Source organism: Rhinolophus ferrumequinum, chromosome 19, assembly GCF_004115265.2.
Source record: "Rhinolophus ferrumequinum isolate MPI-CBG mRhiFer1 chromosome 19, mRhiFer1_v1.p, whole genome shotgun sequence".
Lineage (NCBI taxonomy): Eukaryota > Metazoa > Chordata > Mammalia > Chiroptera > Rhinolophidae > Rhinolophus > Rhinolophus ferrumequinum.
Genome location: NC_046302.1, coordinates 28662510 through 28683565, shown reverse-complemented (window position 1 = coordinate 28683565; position 21056 = coordinate 28662510). Strand labels below are relative to the sequence as shown.

The 21056-nt window shown below is 38.2% G+C and overlaps 1 protein-coding gene across 28 annotated transcripts in view; it reads right to left on the bottom strand.

The window, feature by feature from the left end:
* The window catches only part of DTNA (dystrobrevin alpha), a 366357-nt gene extending 345893 nt beyond the window's left edge, over positions 1-20464 (bottom strand). For 7 of the 28 annotated variants that reach the window (XM_033135732.1, XM_033135731.1, XM_033135734.1 and 4 more), the window contains exon 1: positions 20212-20459. The gene's annotated coding sequence lies outside the window, so the exon portion shown is untranslated. Of the gene's footprint in view, positions 1-20211 lie in introns of all 28 variants that reach the window. The other 21 variants (XM_033135733.1, XM_033135726.1, XM_033135730.1 and 18 more) reach the window with 12 other exon arrangements.
* Between the last annotated feature and the right edge of the window lie 592 nt (positions 20465-21056).

Here is a 21056-nt window from a genome sequence, read left to right as displayed (position 1 = left end):
TAATAATAGTGACTTGGATTAAAGGGCTTTTGTTGGAGCAGGTAAGACATGGTTAGAACAGGGCATATTTTGAGAGCTGACAGAATTTACTGCTGGATTGGACATGGGGGTGTCAGGAGAAATAGGCGATAAGACTCACACCTAGGCTGAGCTGTCGGCTGAGAACCCACTGAGATGAGGGAAAATTGGGTTAGAAGCCTATCTCAGGGAAGAGAGTTATCAAGAGTTCTGTTTGAAATATTAACTAAGCAGTTGTAAATAGAAGTCTATAGTTCAGAAAATCCAGGCAAAACACTAAGAACTCATCCGTCACATACTGAATGTTCAATAAGTGATGGCTTCTATACTGTTGTTATTGTTGTTACCGCCAAGCTGACACCATCTTCTGCCTCTGTGATGTTACTCAAGAAGGCTTGATGAATGGGAATACGCTGCCTCAGACAGGGCAGAACAAGTTCTAGTTCTGATCTAGACAGAAAATCTGGGCCATGTTATTAAGTGTTTAAAAACAAGGGTGACCTAGAAAGGAAATGGCAGGGGCATAGCACTGGCAACTCCAGGGTCCTGTGCACGGATGCTGTACCACAGTCCTCAAATGCTAGCCTCACCCGGGAAGCTATAAAAGATGACATTCTAAAGATCCACTTCCGATCTACTGACTCAGAATCTTGATTCCCAGGATAGGTAATTTAAAAGTGTTCCCTGCACCTGACTGAAACCACTGCCCGAGGACACATTCTTCTAAGTTCTCTAGATGTGCAAGGTTTGCCAACACTGGCTGTTAGGAGACCAGGATGGAAAGAACATCATGGTCGTCTTTTACATAAAATAGGCACATAGCACCCATTTCGTAAATACATCCAGGCATACTTATCAAAACTAGGCTTGCTTTTCAGAAGGATGCTTTGCGGGCCACAAATGACCCCCGGAATGCTGCTGCACCTCAAAGAACACTTACGACAGCAGCTAAAATAAAACAGTGATAATACCAAATGCTGGTAAGGATAGAGAGAAATTTGATCGTTCGTGTTGGAGGGAATATAAAATGACACATCCAAGCTGGAAAACAGTTTGTCAGCGTCTTATAAAACTAAACAACCGGAAATGGCACACTTGGGCCCAGCACAGGGTGAATTTCATGAGCTATTTAAACACACCCTCTTTGGTAACAATTCAGAGCCCCGTTTCTTTTTTAAAGGTTCGTTAGGTATTATTTTTAAATAATGTACTTTTTAAATAAAATCAGTGTAATTCACCATGGGCCTTACGTGTCATATTGATCGCTCTCAAAAGTGTGATACCTGGACCACCAACAGAAGCAGCACTTGGGAGCTTGTTAGAAATGCAAATTATGGCCTCCCCTCCCACACCCCCACTCCTACTAAATCAGAAATTGTAGGACAGTGGCCCAGCAATCTGTGTTTTCAAAAGCACTTCAGGTGATTCTAAAAGCTTGAACCATTTTGTATATATCTGTATATCTATACCTATACATCTACATCTATATCTATAGATATATAGCTATACCTACTCATATATCTATCTCCTGGGCCCCAAATTTCTCTCTGAGTTGATGTAGGATTAAGACAAAGAATGTATGATCACAGATTTCTTTAAAAAATGAAAATTGATCCTTCACATACTGTAAAGGTTTACTAGGGTGATTTTACTTCACCCTAGTAAAATCTTGTGAGAACTGAGAGCAAACGTTAAACTCCTTAAATATCCCCTGTGGAGGAAATTCTGACCAAACTACAACCTCTATGCATAATACAGGCCACATTTTATTTATTTATTGTTTTGTTCCATTCCCCCAGTTCCCTATAGGCAGGAGAATCTCTCCCGTCAGGAGTCATAACTCAGACACTGTGGTGTACACAAACAACTCAGAATTTGGGAGCACCCAGATAGGACTCAAGTTCTTGCTGGGCTACTTACTAGCTGTGTGATCTTTGACAAATCACAATTCTGAGAGTAAAGGAATAAGGAACCGCTAATTTACAGGGCTGTTGTGAGGAAAAATGAGATACCATGTGTCTTTGCAAGCCGTATTTCACTGCACACACATTAATTGAAAACTATTATTCTCCTTTCTCTTTACTATTTCCTTTCCAGAAACAAAGCTGAGAACAATGCATGAACTCTTGCAGTGGACCCCAGGACCTGAGGCCTCCAACCTTTCTCCTGCTACGTGCTCATCTATTTCACTGCACATGAGTCTACAGACTTGGGAGGACTGTGTAGGCTTTCCTTGCAGGGATGTGAGGTGTGTTGCAGGCAGGAGTTAATGGTGATACCCACTTGTTCATGCAGTTCTTAAACTGTGATCCAAGAAAGCTACTGAGACATTGTCACATACCTCCTTATAGCTTTCCTGTTTCTTGGAATTTCTACATATTTCTCATATTTCATACAACAACACAATTTGATCTTTCTTTATATCATGTGCTTTCACTAATTATTTGTTGTAATTGCATCTCCCAAGTAGAATGTAAGTTCCCTGAGGACAAGCGAGCTGTGCTTCTCCAACTACTCTGTGTGGTCCAGACTTCACAAAGACACGGACGAATGGACATGTCCATCTTTTTCCAGTCCCACACTGAGTTAACAGGGTAGCTGGGATGTCATCTTGCAATAGACTGATGGCTTCTCTAATGAAAACTTAGAGCAAATCAGTCAGTTGTCAGCTCAGCATCTAACAGGGCCAGAGTAACATTAAAGTATTGCTAACGAAAATGATGTTAGCAGTTAAATACTATTTCTGCATCTGAGATCTGCCATATTTTCCTTTTAGTCTATCACTAGGTAAAGACTGATGCAAGTTTTGACCATATAAAGTCTTTAGTTTTGCAACAATTCTATGTCAAATTTAGTATTAGCATGTATTTGTTGTTAATCTTTGTGTTTATCTTATGGGTTTGCGTTAATCTCAGTCAGTGTTTTCTGGGGTCATCGACATGGAGTTTAGTATAACAGATCTAGCCCACAATAATATACACCTTGGTCCTTTTCAGAGGCAGGAGACAAAAGACTTTTGCCTCCTATTTTCCAGACTTCTGGAAAATAAATTGAGGTCTGTAAGCTATGTCTGTTTAAAGGCATGGCAATCTAGAACAGTGTGGCTGTTACTTTTCCCACCAATCTTAACAACTTGTAAAGTTTTCCATGAATCATTAGATCTATGCAAATGAACTTCATTCACTGTAATCATCCTCATGTGAAACAAGTATCATTCATTATATGCTGGCTTGATAGTTTGCATCGCGTAATGCAGTGGTTACTTTCACCACAGTAGAAAATTACTATTTTTTCCACCAAACATGCAAAATCAGGTAAGCCATAACATGTGAAGAGCAAACATGTTTATTTACATTTTGTTACTAGTCATCTCTCATACTGGAGTTGTTTTATTAAGTTTGGTGCAAAAGTAATTGCGGTTTTTGCAATTATTGTTAACCTTTTAAACCACAATTACTTTTGCACCAACCTAATAATTTAGTTTTATTTTTGAAATAAAATTAAAATGTAGTTTTTATTTTAATTATGACTAGCTATTTTGATAGGGCTGTGATACATTTTAAAAATTTTTTGGGGAGCAGAGCCTGATTGTGTAGATCTTTCACTTAATCACAGCTATAGAGAGGTCAGTTAAAAAAACCACAGGGGCTGCCCAAGGCATCACTCTTCATCCACCCAATGGCTGCTCAGCCTAATTACTCATGACTTGAAAGTATCCTATCCACACAAACAGTTGTTTGCACATTCCTTTCTTCTCCACCAACTAGAAACTATTCTGACCCTACTTGATTGCCTCCTTAGATGGCAAGGCCCAAGCAACTCTAAAGTTCTGCAGTAGCTTCTTTCTTCTTTCACTAATAACATAGTCATAGAGCTGGAGAATTTAAGCTCTGCAACTTGGTAGCTCGGCCGTATTGAGCAAGTTATGTAGCCTCTCATTTCCTGTATTTTTTTCATCTAGAAAGCAGAGCTAATAATACCACTGAAAAGAGTTTTTGAGAAGGATTAAATGAAATAATACATGTGAAATTTTTAGGAGAGTTCCTGACACACAGTGATTCTTCAGTGCGTCTTTCCTTTTATTCAACTAATTTCCCTGAATTTGACTCCAAATTCAAGGAGCAAACTTCTGATGATAATTTTTCTTCCCATGGAGATGCTTGCCTATAGGACAAGAATGCCCTTGGTTATGCTGTTCCTAGTGACAATGATAATTCTAAAATTGGCATTCTTATTTATAGCTCAGTCTCTATTATCGTGGTTAATGTGATTATGCCCTTGAGAGAAAGATCTGTTTTCTGAATTTATAAATAAGGATCAAACTGTGGACTTTAATAAATTCACTGAGGTAATGCTTCTGTCATCACCAACCTTTGTTCTTTCCTTCTGTGTTCTATAGCTCATTTCTGGTTGTTAACGTAGGCTGCGTGGTAGAATCAGACCAAGCTGTTTAAATTAAAAACTTGGCAATGGGATTGACACATTCTGATTTTTCAAAAGCTACCCTGTGTTGTTGGGTTGTGGAGCACAGCTCTAAACTGGACCTCATAATTAAAATCCTAAAGTCAGAAAGAGAGATGCTGATTCAGTGGTTCTAGAAAGGGGCTTAGATACCTGTCCTTTTGACAAACACCACAGACAATTCTGACTCAGGTGGTCCTTGAAACATATTTTGAGGAATACTGCTTAAAAAAAATGGATGGTCACCTTCAAAGTCACATAGAGCCAGAGGAGCACACAGAAGGTATGGTGGGGATGAATTATGCCAGACTAGTTCTCCAACAGAGTATCATAAAACACTGACTCGAAGTGAAGAATAAGGAATGACGGATGGATGAAAAAAAAGGGAAAACTGAAAATGCAGTCTTGTCACAGGCTTGGTAAGAGTTTGGAGAAATACAAGGCAGGCACTTAAATGTTTCTAGTTTTGCAATATTCGTTTCGAGTTTCTTTGCATGACCATCCAATTCAGGTGTATGCTGGCTGGCGGTTCTAGAAGAGAGAAGCTAAGAGGAAAACAAAACAAAATAAACAAAATAAAGAAGATGGAGAGAACAGATGAATTGGTAGAAAAAGAATAAAGGCCACTGGCATTGATTATCACCTGTCCACAAATAGGCAAAAGTGATTAAAGTGAAGAAAGAAGTAAAGCTCTGATATGTCACCTCTTCCCACTTTCATCACCAACCCCAACCCTAAAAACAAAACCCTAAAAACATTCCACATGGTCACGTATGTGAAATCACAGGGATATTTTTTTTTCTTAAGCCATTGTGATGGATTATTTTGCATTTATAACGAGTCCATAGCAGATTGGTGCTCGAGTACCACTCTCTTTGGGTTCACTTCTGTTGTTTCTCTTCCTTGTCTATGCAAGGATTCAAACTGCATGAATATGGAGCAACTCTCAATCTCACATTCAAAATATTAGAGGTATTTGGAGAAATTTTAATCTATAGTTGTTATATCATATGCTCCCATAAAATAAGCATAAGAGAAAAAAAATATTTTTAAACCAACAAAGAAAACAAATCCCCAAGGAAACAAGACACCCACAAACAACAGATAAAAAGGAGGTTTAAGTACTACAGCGACATTGAGGAAAACAAAAAAGAACAGCCAGATGCTTCAAAATGTTTTCCTATTTTGCAAATCTGATTCATAGTTTGATCAAATTTTAAAATCAACCTGACTCATATCTGACTTCTTAAAAGTTGTTTAGCAGCATTAGCAGAAAGTTTATCTTGTATACATTCTAGTGGTAAATGTTACTTTTACAGTGTTTAGGTTAAAAGGAAGAGGTAGAATTTATCTGCATATGGAAAAACATCACCTGACACATTTTGTGTTTATAAATAGAAGCTAACACTGTAGGGGAAAATCTGGACTACCACCCACACAAGACACAATGTGCACTTCTTACCTTCCTGAATCTTCCTCTTCTTGCCCCCATTTATTGCATAAGAGCTATTTTTTCTTCAGATTTAAGACTTACCTAAGCATTGTGGGGATGATTTAATCATCACATTTAAAAAATGCCAACCAAGTGATTACTTTAAGAATGAAGGCAGCTGAGTAGTACTGCCAGGGCTGGGGGCCTTTATGGTATAAAGGATGACTGTGCGAGAGAAAACATCTGCTGCACCATTTAAAAATATGTTCTTAAAGGGATGGTTCCTCCAACCTGCCCAAATGGTGTTATTTAACAAACACTGTATAATGAACGTTTGGAGAAGTCTTATCCCCAAAACACTGCAGAGGCACAACAATTTAAATACCCAAGCAACATGAGTAAATGAGAAATATACTCAGATTGAGCGCACAAAGGGAACAGAAGGGATGAAAAACATAGTACAACTGGTAGTGGAGAATATTGAAAGGGTAAAGAATAATGTTTTTCCAAAACAAGAATATGTGTCATTTTAAATCAAAAGCAGATAAATTGCTCATGAGGCATTTTCCCAGCTTACTCAAGAACAAGATACCTTTTGAAAGGTGTAAAGGGTATATGGAATTGAAATTTATGATTTATAGAAACCAAAAAAATTCACCTAAAAATTACAAGAGTCCAATGTGATAACTAATCAAAAAAGCTAAAATATGAGTAACCAAAAGTGATGAATATTAAGTGAACTCAAATCCATTAAATTTAGTGAATTGCTAATGGAAAGAGTAAAATAATGTAAAATACTGTCTGTAAAAGAAAAGAGAATCGTATTTAGGACTAGAAGCCACAAACTACTTCTTAAATCTGCTTCTATCTATATTTTATTACAATCACACAACATTTTAAAATCTTTTAACCTTTTATTACTAATTTTGTTTTATCCCATCCAGAGGTATATAAATGTACCCTAATTATAAAAATCTCTATTCAGAAATGCAGCTTCTCTGTCCTCAGGACAGCCTTGTAGCCCAGATTTCCTTTAATCTTACATGACCCCAGAGAAAAATCCCAGTGTGCAGTAGACAGTGAATCCCCCACAGCAGACCTGATGTGGTAAAGGCAATGATGAGTCCAGACATCTGCATATGCATCTGTCTCTAACAATACTGCGTGACAAGGTCTCCTAAAATGCTTCTCCTTCAAGTGATGCAGAGACGCCCCTACCCTGTCTCCAAGTATCTCCATGACTGGTGTCAGCTCTAGGAAAGAGCGCAAAAACAGCTAGAAGACCCCAATGCTGTAGGACTTGGCAGATCTGAGGAACAAAGGCAGGGAAGTGTAGACATGACTCATGTGTTTGGTTACAACCACAAAATCAGACATGGAGCATTTATGAATCTTTGGGTTAAGGAGCGCACATCACTATTTAAAGAGACCATGGGAAATAATAAAACTTTAATTTCTTTGCTATATTTACTTGAGAAATATTTACAATTAAAGAACACAAGGTGTGAAATACAATAAACAAATTTTCAAAAAAATAAAACTGAGGAGCTAAGAATCATGAAAAACATACATGCAGTGTATTCTCCAATGGTTCATAGAGTAACTCCAGTCCAGTGGTTTCCAGCCTTAGTGTGACTCAGAAGTACCTGGAGGCCTTGCTACAAGACGGATTACTGGGCTCTCTCCCCAGAGTTTCTGATCCAGAGGTCTGCAGGTAAGTCTTAGAATTTGCATTCACAGTGAGTTCCAAGGTTGTGCTGATGCTGTTTGTCTGAGGACCATACTTTGAGAAACGTTGCTCTAGTACAGTGAGAACTTCATGGTTAAATACAATGTCAATAGCTTGATTTGTCTTTTGGGAGAATTTCCCTACACTATTTTTCTTTGTGATTGCCTCCCTGTCAACTGTTATTCCTCAGCATATTGGTTTCAAGCAGAAAATTCTTAGCCCCATCTCCTGTACTTAATCTACTTGAGTAGTGATCAAACAAGTTGACAAAATCAATGCATTTATTTTTAATGTATAATTTTACATTAAAGAATTAACCTGAATTGCGGGTAGGTGCTCCTCAGTTACAGTTTAAAGATGGATTTTGTGTTCACTATTTTCTTTCTCTCTTAGTAAAATTTTTTTCCACACGCTTTCTGGTTCAAAACTGCATTTCAGATGGATAATGTTCTGAGGCATAAAGAATTCTTGGTGAGAATACAGTTAGGGCTGGGATGGTGTAGTTCCAGAATCCTTCCAGAAAAGACAGTTTATGAGAATGGAGGAAATCTCCAATTTTGCAACAGCCTGCAGCAATGGTTTCCCAGGAGAGGAGAAAGCATTGATTTGGAGTAAGAGTACCTCTACATGGTCCCTGAACCTTGGCACAGATGGAATGTTCTGTGATCCTTTCTGCATTATTGTCCAAGGACTCCCTCATCCCACTGACCTGTAAAGTACTTATTATTTAGAAACAGATCAGCAGTAATCTCCTGAGATTCATCCTTGAGAATCAATGTTGAGTGATATTTTTCCGTTTACACTTGCATCAAAAATATAGATTGGACTTCTATGAAGGAAAAGAAGTACTTTTCCCTATTTCTACCCCTAAGTACAATTAAAAACCCTGGATGTTATACATAAAATAAGCATGCAAGACTCTGAAAGTTGGAGAGAAGGCAAACCATCTAAGGGGCTTCAGGGCCCAAGAAATGATAGGGTGGTGAGTTCCTTGGATTTTTGTTTGTCTTTATGTACTCGTATTCCACATTTGAAGCTAAAGGTACCAGAAATCCAGAAATGCCAACAGACATTTAAACAGATATTTGTTTAAAAGGGGGTTCCAACAAAAGCATGCTCTCTCTAGCCAAAGGACCTGGAAAGAAGCAACATATCAAGACAAACCAAAAAAAAAAAAAAAAAAAAAAAAAAACACATTTAGACAATAACTGCTCTTCTCCAGCCATAGAAGACAGAAAAAAAACTATGGCTCTACCACACCTATGCCAACAAAGGTTTACACTTCCACCCTCACCAGGCTATAACAAGGTGCCCCAACTCCCCTCACCTTCACCAAGGTGATGTGACAGAAGATCAAGTAGGCAGCTGAGATTCTCATTCCCACTGTGTGATAATGAGACTCCCCACTTCCCACACCCACTAGGCTGCCAATGGAGACTGTGTGGGGAGCCTGGGCTTCTACCCTTACCTGGCAGTACCCTTTTTCCTCCCCTTCTCCACTGGGTGATGTTACAGGAGGGTAGTGGAGAATCAAGATTGTCATCACAGCCCAGCAGTGATCAGGCCACCTTCCTGCCCCATTTTGTCAGTGGAGGCCAAAAGGGGAACAGAAAAAAGGCACTCCTACCCCTCCCAGCTATGGAGGAATCAGTGAACATGTGGTAAGGAGTCTGAATTCCCACCCTGTCCTACAGTAACGTGAAACCGCTCTCAAGTTACAAGGGTGACTGAGCGGGAAACCTGCATTTCTACCCCCACATGGAAATGATGAGGTGGCACCATCCCCATTTTGTCTGCTGAGGTGATATTAGTCAAATTTAGCCAAAACCAGTTTAAATAAGATCCAGAGTCTCAACATAATAAGAAAATGTCTAGGTTTCAATTGAAAATCATTCAGCATACCAAGAACCAGGAAAATCTCAAACTGAATGAAAAAAGACAGTCAACAGACAGATGCCAATAATGAGATGACAGAAGTGTTAGATTAACTGACAACATTTTAAAAGCAGCCTTAATAAAAAATACTTAAATGAGTAATTATAAGCATGCATGAATCAAATGAAAAAATAGAAACGTCAGCTGAGAAATATAACATACAAGAAAGAACTAAATGGAAATTTTAGAACTAAAATAACAATAACCAAAATATGAACTTCAGTGGGCGGGATCAATAACATAGTGGAATTGAGGGAGGAATCTGTGAGCTGGATGATAGAGCAATTGGAAGTACCCAGTTTAAATAACAGAGAAAACAGACAGAAAACAACAACAACAGAGCCTCAATGTTAGGCTGAATAATGGGTCCCAAACATATTTAGAACGGTCCTAATCTCAGGACACTGTGAATGTTACCTTATATGGCAAAGAGATTTTGTAGATGTGATTAAATTGAAGATCTTGAGACTATCCAGGAGGGCCCTAAATGCAATCACTGCGTCCTTAAAAGAGGGAGACAGAGGGAACTTTGACTACAGAAAAGGAAGTAGGAAATGTGATGGTAAAGGATTATAACAGATGTGACAATGAATATTGAAGTAACGCAAGGAAGAAATTGTGAATCAAGGAATACAGGTGGCCTCCAGAAGCTAGAAAAGGCAAGGGAATATATTATGTTCCAGAGCCTCCAAATTTGAACAAGCCTTGCCAACATCTTGACTTTAGCTCAGTGAAACTAATTTCTTACTTCTGGCCTCCAGAACTGTAAGAGAATAAATGTGTGTTGTTGTAATATATTACCAAGTTTGTGGTCATATGTTACAGCAGCCATAGGAAATTAATGTACGGTGGGACTGTAACAAAAGACGTAACATTCATATCTTGGAGACCTGGAAGGAGAAAAGAAAATGGAGGCATATACGCAGTATAGTCAAATTTATAAAAACTAAAGACAAAAAATATTCTGGAAAAGAGCAAACGAGGAATGACACATTACTATTACGAGAAAACCCAATTAGAATGACAGTAGGTTTCTCATGAGAATCTGTGAAGGCCAGACGAAAGTGGCACGTTTTTCAAGTGCTGACAGAAAAGAACTGTCAACTTAGAATCCTATATCCAGTTAAAATGTCCTTCAGGAATGAAGGAGAAATTAAGACATTCTCAGATAAAGGAAAACAAAGGTATTTTATCACCAGCAGATCTGCCTGCCGTAAAAGAATGGCTAGAGGGAGTTCTCAAAACAAAGGGGAAGCAATAAAAGCAGGAATGTTGGAACATTGTGAAAGAAGAAAGAGCATAGTAAGCGAAAACATGAATAATATAATGGATTTTCTCCTCTTGAGCTTTCAAAATTATCTGTGACAGTTGAAGCAAAAATTATAACACTGTCTGATATTGTTCTAAGTGTATGTAGAGGACATATTTAAGACAATTATACTATAAACAGAGAAGGGTGAAGGGACATAAAGGAAGGTAAGGTTTCTCTGCTTTGTTCAAACTGATAATCTGACAACAGTACTAACCATAAATTATGTGTGTAGGATGTAATACTTAGAGCAGCCACTAAAAAAAAAAAAAAAAAAAAAAAAAAAAAAAAAAAAAAAAAAAAACTATACAAAAGAATACACTTAAAAACATTATAGATATATAATAATGGAATTCTATAAATACATTACTGACAGGAAGGCAGGGGAAAAATCCCAGAGAAACTAAAACAAAAACCCAAAAACTAGAGAGAACAAAAGCCAAAAAATAAAATGGCAAACATAAGCCCTACATCAATAATTACAGTAAATGTAAAGACCCAACTAAATTTTATCCACAAGGAGCTCATCAAATATAACAATATAGGCAGATTGAAAGTGAAAGGATGGGAAAAGAGATATCATGCAAACATCAATCAAAGAAAAAAAGGAATGTCCATTTAATATCAGTTACAGCAAACTTTGAGCAAATGAAATTACCAGCTATAGAGAAGGATATGATATAATAATAAAAGAGTCAATATGTCAAGAGGACATAGCAATCCTAAATATGTAAATACCAAACAATGGAACTGAAAAATATATAAAGTCAAACTGGCAGAAGTGAAAGGAGGAAGAGATAAATCTACAATTATAACTGGAGACTTCACAGGCTCTTTCAACAATCAATAGGACAACTAGATAGAAAATTAGCAAATATGTACAAGAACTCATCAGCAACATCAACCAACAGGATCCAGTGAGCATTTATAGAACACTCTACTCCCAAACAGCTGAATACACAATCTTTTCAAGTGCTCACGGAACATACACCAAGACAGAAAACATTTCAGACCATAAAGTAAATCTAAACAAATTTAAAAGAATTGAATTCATACAGAGTGTGTTCTCTGACCCAAATGGAATCAAACTAGAAATCCGTAACATAAACATAACAGAAAATTCTCCAAACATTTGGAAACTAAACAACACACTTCTAAATAACCCATGGGTCAAAGAGGAAATCTGAAAAGAAATTTTAAAAAGTACTTGGACCACTTTAAAAGAAAATACAGCATATCAAAATGTTTGGGATATAGCTATGGCAGTGCTGAGAGGGAAATTTATAGTACTAAATGCATACATTAGAAAAGAGAAAAACCTAAAACAGTGTAGAAACTAGTGAGCAAACTAAACCCAAAGGAAGCATAACGGAGGAAATAATAATTATAAGAACAGAAACCAATGGAATGGAAAACAGTAAAACAATGGAGAAAATCAGTGAAACAATGTGTTCCTTTAAAGATCAATTAAACTGACAAACCTCAGCAAAACTGACAGAAAAAAGACACAAACTACCAACATCAAGAATGAGGCAATGGATATTACTACAGAACCTGCTGACATCAAAAGAACAAAAATAAATACTATGAGCAACTCTATGCAAATAAATTTGACAACTTAGATGAAATGAACCACTTCCTTAATGAACTTAAATTATCACAATTCATACAATATGAAACAGGTCATGTGAATAGCCTATAAATATTATTATGGGTTGAATTGTGTTCCCTTAAAATTCGTGTGTTGAAACTGTAACCCCTAGCATAGAATGTAGCCATATATGGAGATATGGTCTTTAATTGACGTTTAAGTTAAATGTGACAAAGAGAATGGGCCCTAATCCAATCTGATTTGTGTCTTTATAAGAAGAGAAAATTCAGATACACAGAGGCACCATGGATGCACATACAGAGGAAAGGCCATGTAAGGACCTAGTGAGAAGGTGACCATCTCCAAGTCAAGCAGAGAGGCCTCAGAAGAAACCAAATCTGTTGACACTTTAATCTTGGACTTCCAAGCCTCCAGAACTGTGAGAAAATACATTTCTGTTTTTTAATACATTCTGTTTGTTGTATTTTGTTATGGCAGCCCTAACAAATAAATACAAGCATTAAAGAAATAGAGTTCATAACTAAAAAATGAAGTACTGAAAAAGAAACCTCCCAGCTTAGATGATTGCACTGAAGAATTCTGCCAAACATTTAAAGAAGAATAAACACCAGTGCTATATAATATCTTTTAGGAAATAGAAGAAGAGGACAGATAACCCAATCCATTTTATGAAGCCAGTACTACTGATACTAATAACAAAGATAGCACCAAAAAGAAAACTAGAGACCAATATCTCTCATGAATGTAGATACAAAACTCTAACAAAATATTGGCAAATAGGAAGGCATACAAAGAATTATACACAATGACTAAATGGGGTTTATTGCAGGGATGCAAGGCTGATTTCTAGTTAAAAATCAATGTACTCCACCTTTTAAGAGGCTAAAGAAGGAAAATTAAATGATCATATCACTTGATGAAAAAAAGCATTTGACAAAAATTAGTAGCTATTCATGATAAAAATACTCAGAAAAATTGTAATAAAGGCAAAATTCTTCAATCTGATAAAGAACATCTACAAAAAAATTGACAGCTGATATTATACTTAATGGTAAAAGACTGAATGTTTTCCTCTGGAGATCAGCAACAAGGAAAGGATTCCACTCTCACCACTTTTATTCACTATAGTCCTGGAAATTCTAGTCCGTGCAATAAGGCAAGAAAAGAAAACAAAAGGCATACAGATCAGAAAAGAAAGGGAAAAAAAAAAAAAAAAAACTGTCCTTATTTTCAAATGACATAATGGTCTACATAGACAATTCTAAGAAATCAGAAAAAACTTTTAGGACTAATAAATTGAGCAATCCCAGGATACAAATAAGATTCCAAAACAACAACAACAACAACAACAAAAAACCAATGAATTTCTATATATTTGCAATGAATATTCTAATAGGTGTGTAGTGATATCTTATTGTAGTTCTAATTTGCATTTCCTTAATGATGTTGAACATCTTTTCATGTGCTTAATTTCCATTTGTATATCCTTCTTGGTGAAATATCTCTTCATATTATTTGCCCATTTTCTAATTGGATTGTTTGTTGTGTTTTACTGTTAAGGTTTAAGATGGTGCCTTTGCCCTCAATGGGGGTAAACTGGGTAAAAGACACCATGGGATTTCTCTGTTACTTCTTACAATGGCATGTGAATCTCCCATTATCTAAAAATAACAGGTTTAATTAAAAAATATGGATTGGATATATCCTCACTTTTCAGATTATATTTGACAGTGTAAAATAAACATACAGCATGATTTGTATGTTTATCTGCATTGCTTTTTACAATAACATACGATAGCACCTATGATATTTTTGTCCCTTGTTGGTGCAGGTGACAAAAAAAGATACACACATAGCTGCTCTGGTTTCTGTACCATGTTGACACTATCAAATCTGTTTAGAAAACACAGCTTGGGTGCTGTATGCAGGTGTTGGCACTGTTCTTGGCTTGTGCTTGCTGTCAAATAGGCTACCTCATGCATTCCCTCAAAATAAACCATAGCTTTCATCATCATTCCTTGAGTAAATACAACCCCCACCGAAAAATAAGAATATCATCAATTTCACAAGTTTAGTATCTACTTTCTTTGCTGGTGGTTTTATGCTGGGATTACCTTCCCATGCTAAAGTTCTAAAACAGAGTTGTTGGTGATTCTGCATTTACGTAAAAAGATAAATCATTGTTTAGGTGATAAAACTATTGAAGGGAATTGGCTAATTTTATCTGGTAAAAATCAGGTCTGTTCAGTAGTCTTGCCATTTTCTTTCATCTGGGTCCGTGAAAGCGTTGCATTTATGAATGGGAACGGCCATCTGACTCACTTTGGCCAATAAAATATGAGTGGAATTGGCAAGTACTGCTCTCTGGTGAAAGCCTTTAAGAACTTGTGGGTAATTCACCAAGTTCCCTTGTGCCTGATGAAGGATGAGGATGTTTTGGGTGACGGGGGCTTTATCAGCCCAGGTCCCTAAGTGAGGAAGGTGTAGAATAGAGGTTTTTGTTGACTAACACAGCACACAGCATTAGCAAGAAATACACCCATGTTTTTTTCAGTCACCGAGATTTTAGAGTGGTTTGTCATAACTGCCCAACCTAAACTATTATAACTGGTGAGTGTATTTTATATTTACATTAAACACACGAAACTCTTTGGAGTAGGACCCTGCACTGGGGCATCAAATTGTAAACTCCAGTAAATGAGTTATTCTTTGGTGTACTTGATGGCATCCTCCACTCAGATAACCCATGCACACCCATATGTCCACAGAAAGCAAAATCAAGTCTTGCATCTCTTTCCTTATGGTATAAATTAGAGCAATAGTTTGCTAGTTACTCTGTGACATAGAGCTTTGCATGAAGCTGAGCATACAGAGAAATGATGTATCACAGTCTTAATAGGGATACATGAGTCATAAGAAAATGTGCTCTGCCTTAAGCATTTCCAAGAGCTTCAAAGAAGAGTCACGCATTTGTAGATGTGTACTGTGTATGAATTGTGATTCATGGTTAACATTAACATTCATCACATAACCTGCATATTACCTATTATTTGCAAGGAGAAATAACATTGACTAACATTTATTTTCAGACAGTGTGCAGTACTTCACTTTGCTGATGACATGTACCATCTGTCTTAGGTTAACATTATTTAGATAATATTTAAAATTGCTAAGTTTTTTTAAATCATAATAATTACTGTGATTCGTGTCAAAAGATCTCATTGTAAAAATTAACAGGGTTTTAAACTATTTTACCAAAGTAATTCAACAGATGTTGTTTATGTTATACTTTGTAGCCTCCTTGCAGTGCATATTCTGAACAAAGACTGTAGGGGAAGGTGAAACAATTGACTTAAAATTCTTAAGTTTTTTAATGGTCATAGAACTTCCAGCAGTTAAAGATATTTCCCTAATTATTGGAAATGCATATTTGGAACTACATATTCTTAACGTTAAAATTTTCAACAGTTTCAAATGGTACTCAAGTTACTATTTTTGAATTTTAAAAATATATAATATGTAAGGAGACATTTCTCATAACCTAGCAGTCACTAGTCTTTGTCTAGGCATTCATATATCTCTTCTTGCTTTATCTATATATTTTCCCTGTAAAATATAGGACAAAAAGCATTGATATAAAGGAAGTCTTATTCTTTCTCCATTGATTTTTATGAAGGGAAAAGGAACCAAAAGATCCAATTAAGAGGTGTTATTATTTTTAACAACGACGGGAGTTGAATGCACCAGTAAATTTATGAACCAGATGTTACACATCGATAGCTCACAGTATGGACTACAGAAATAGAAATACTGAGTTTAGGGCTCATCTCTAACTATGCAACAATGGTCATGATTACTGTCCTCTTTGTCCTTAACTTTCCCTTTCTATAAAATGGGGATAATAGAAATACATGCAGACTTCAGAAGGCTATTGTGAGGAATATGTAAGTTAATTTACATAGAGCCCATAGAATGATGTCCAGCATGCAGTAAGTATTCAATAAATTTAGGTATTATTATGTTTGATTTAAATTGTTAATACCCTTTTACCAAGCATATTAAACATTTAATATCACCTCCCTTACTCTGGGGCCTCTTCTCTTCTTTTGGACACTTCATAGAATCTTAGGTACTGTGTGCTGAATCAATTATATTTCTATCTTGAAACATTCTTCCACTTTAATAACACACACACGCACATACACACAACCACTTTTTAAAATTTGAAATAAAATGACTATATTTCTTTAAACTTAAATTATTCTTAGCAAATAGGATAATAACCAGATAAGGATAGCACATGCTCTCTGTGCTTTAAAAAGTATTGATGGGAATTTTGTAAACTTCCCCATTTCCATAGGTGGATAATAAGGGGGAATAGTATGTCTTCTTCTGGTGAATAGAAAAGTGGAGAGCTATTCAGAGGGAGACACAGGTCTCTGATTCAGAAAATAATTCACAAAATATTTATGAAAGCATTTATAAAGACCATTTGACTTAGTAAACACTTCGTCACACATCATTTCTCCACAAATATGATTTATTGTCATCCTGTTTTGACCCTCCTATCTCGTCCAGAATTCCTTATTACATATTCTTATAGAATTCCTTCTTTCAGAGAATTTATCTCAATTTGTGCATAAAGGTTTATCTGTATAATTATTTTATTAATGTCTGACCCTCTATGTTGTCAGGGCCCAGTCATCTTTCTGCTCACTATTGATCCCCCGTCCTCTGCCAAGCATCTGGAACAGAGGGGCTCTCAAGAAGCAGAGACAGTAGGATTCTCCCAAAACTAGAAGTGTGGGACTTGAAAAAGTCATGTGAGTCTACCAGGTGAGGTCAAACTAGCAAGGGAATGTCTTCTTTAAAATAAGTAACAAAAACCAGAAAACTGGAACAATTCTGACTCAGTTAAGAAAGGACATATGTATAACAGGATTAATGCCTTAATGACAATCAACATCGTATGTAAATAGTTTGGCAAAATTCAAACTCAATTTCAATATCAGAAACAGTTGTGTTTGACGGCATGCAACTCTTCTAACCACAGCATTGCACTCCAGCATCCCAAAATAACGCCGGAGCCATAGTTTGGGATGTGGAGGAGATTAACCATTGAAGAGCAGAAAAAAATTTTTTTCACATCCAAAGCTCATGTTTCCATATAGTTCCAGTTGGATTTGGTCTATTTTCACTTATAATATTGACTACGTATGGATTTGAAATATGTATATTGAATTTAATTAAACTGAAAGACAAGAATTAAGGAAATCTATGAATGTCAAAATAATTTTGAAACTTGTTATGTAAAGAAGCAATTAAATTTACTTGAAAAAATAACAGATGAAGATTTAAGTGAGACATCTGTCCAATTGAATGAATAGCATGAGAGCTCCATGATAAGCTCAAATGAAGAGTAATTCTCCAAATATGTACAGTTAGAGTTCACCCCACTGAGACCTTTCACAACATCATGGTTCATTTAAAACAAGTGGAGATTTAAAAAGTATTTCAACTTAGAACTAATGAGAAAATTTGATTTCAGTCTTCATTGCTCCACAACTTTGTATAAAGTATATACAATTGGCTAAAAGGCATGACATACATCAATACCCTCAAAATATAGCCTGCTTTTCATTACTGATAGTTGAAAGAAAATTGTATAATTCTTCTTTCAAAACTGCCTAACCTCTTGTCAGAGTAATTGGCTTAAAGATGATTAAACTTGTTAAAAAAATCTGCAAGATGGTATTCAGAAGAAAATGATGACCCTACATTGAGCAAAGGACAGACTAATATCTTAGGAAGTTTAAAATTAAGTGCAAACAAATATATAGATTCAGACATCTGCTTTATAGTGATTTATTTGCTGGTAAATCTTAACTGCTGAAAATCTATGTTGCTTATAAATACTACTTTAATCTATAATTGTTGTAGGAAACTTGGTTAATTGTGGCAAAAGGAAACTACTCAAAGGATATTTTCCATAAATATAGTATTAAAAATTTAGGAAAAGAGTTATTTGTCCCCAATTTGTAGTACATAGTCAGTTAAGAGGTTCATCTTGGTACAGAGATGTGGGCCATATGTCAAATAGAAAACTTTAGGTACAATGGAGTCCTATTTTAATGAAATATATAAATATTAAGAGTACACCAAAAGACCAACTGGGCTGTAACATTTCATAACTGTACGACCTTGGGTAAGTTATTTCACCTCTCTGTGTCTGGACTTCCTCATCTGTAAAAGATGGATAATATTATTACCTACTCCTTATGGTGATATAAGAATTAAGTGAGAGAATAAAGCTTATAACTGTACTTGGAATATGTGGAGAGCTGTTTTTTCCCTAAAGTTTCTACCTTTGGCATAAGCATAATAGTGTCTTTTCTTGTAAAAGAAAAGAGTAACTCTGTGCACTTTGACAATATAAGTTACTGTCATATTCAAAAGGAAACACAAACAAACATTAAATACCAAGTGATCATAACAGATAACAGGAAAACTTGAACGTTAAACATCAGTGCAAAAGACCATTTTTTAGAGTACAAATGAACATAAAGGTGGTTAGCTTCACAAGTGTACATTTAATATTTTTTTCCTCCTAAGTTCTACAGTTATCACCAACCCAAGGCTACCAAAGAGAAAGTTTTACTACCAAGTCCCAGCCGTGGTACCTTTGAGCTCAAGCACAGCGTCACCACCCCTCTTCTCTCCTTGGCTTTGGTTTTTTGACTGACATCTCTCCACCACCCACGCCGGGTACCAGAACCAACCTCCCGTTCGCCTTCTGTCCAACGGAAAACTCTAAAGTGGCAACAGGCTACAAAAGCCATAGACATCCACCCGGTACCCAACGGCCCCAGCGACCCCCAAGTGCCCACTCCCACTCAGACCTCCGCGCGGGCACCGCAGTGCATTGCAACACGCGCAGACGCCGCTGGCTGGAAAGGAACCCATCGCGGATTTCCTGGTCAATAACCCCCAGACTGCTCCCCAACGTGAGTGTCATCCCTAATGGATGTGGCTACGCCACCTCTCACAGGCTCAGTCCGCGAGGACGACTCAGAGGGCGCAATGACAACAAAACAACTCAACCCGCGACGCGAGGGAGCCGGCTGCCATCGCCAGCCCCGGAGCGACGACGCAGCGGCGACAGCGGGGGCTGCAGCGACGCCGGGCCTCGGCGGGCGGCTGAGATTTACCTGCGCGGCCCCGCGCCCCCGGGCCGGCCATCCTGCAGCAGCCGCTACGGCCGCCCCCGGGCCCGAGGCGCCGCCCGCCGCCGGGGAGGCGCCGAGCCGCAGTCCTGGCTGCGGCGCCCGGCACATGCTTCGCGCTCGCCGCGGCCAGCGTCGGCGCACAGGTGGGAACCCGGCGAGTGGGCGTTGGGGTGATTCCCTGCCCCCGCCGGCGCGGGCGGTCCGCTTCCACTCCTGACTTTGCCGGGTGCGCGGCGCCTGCCCTTGCTCCAGCAGCCGAGCCTCGGGTGCCGGCGCCCCGGCGCCGTGGGCGGCCGGGGTCCCTGCGCAGCTGGGGCTGCGCGTCATGTGCATCTCCCGCCTCGCCGTTCGCTCCGCTGCACCGGGCGGCCGGGGGCAGCTCGCAGCATCCCTGCCCCGCGCCCACTTCTCGCCCGACACCCGGACCCCTCCACCCCCGTGCCCTCCCCCACTCCGGAGCTGTCAAAGAAGAAAACGCCTTGCACACACCTTGGAATGGACGGGCGCCTCAGTCACCGACTCGCCAAACTCTTAGAAGGCGTCCATTGGTCTGTAGGGAGGTTTGGGCATGGAGTAGGAGCCGCTTTCTTATTATTTAATAATGTTGGAAGTGCCGGGTCCGCTGCCAGAGTTGTGGGTCATGTGGGCACAGCAGAGGCTGGCTGCTGCCAGTACCAGGGTTTCCTGAGGATCCTGAAACTATGATCTCATCCTCCTCATCCGCCTCCCCCGCCCTTCTCTCCGCGGGCGCGCACGCACAGCACACACACACACACACACACACACACACACGCACACATGCACACACACGCACACTGCATGCACTATCCTCCTTCCTGGATCGAAATATTCCACTAGGGAAATACAGTGTTCACGCTCTTCATTGAAAAAAAAAATCCTTTCTGATATTTTTCTTTCAAAGCTTGATTTATGCGCTTTGTTTATTTTCCACAGTTTTCCCTCACACGTGCGAGGGATCTGAACAGAGCCTCAGAATTAAAAAAATAATAATCATCATCATCCTCTTATGTTGACCCAGATTTTGGTCAGAACCCAAGGACTCAAACATACAATTTCAATTTAAAACAGAGGCAGTGATATACCAGACTTGAATATGGAATAGTAATAGAATCTGAGAGTATGAAATGGGTTTCTTTCCCAAGCTGCGAACATTACCTCATTTATTTGCAGAGCATCTTTGCAGAGGAGGCAGATGAGAAGGCAAATAAGTAGTCACTTCAGAGACACAGAAGAGGCGTAGGTCAGATAACACGACCGATCCAAGTGCACATGTCAATATCTCACTATAACTATTAATTGCACAGCTACTCGTA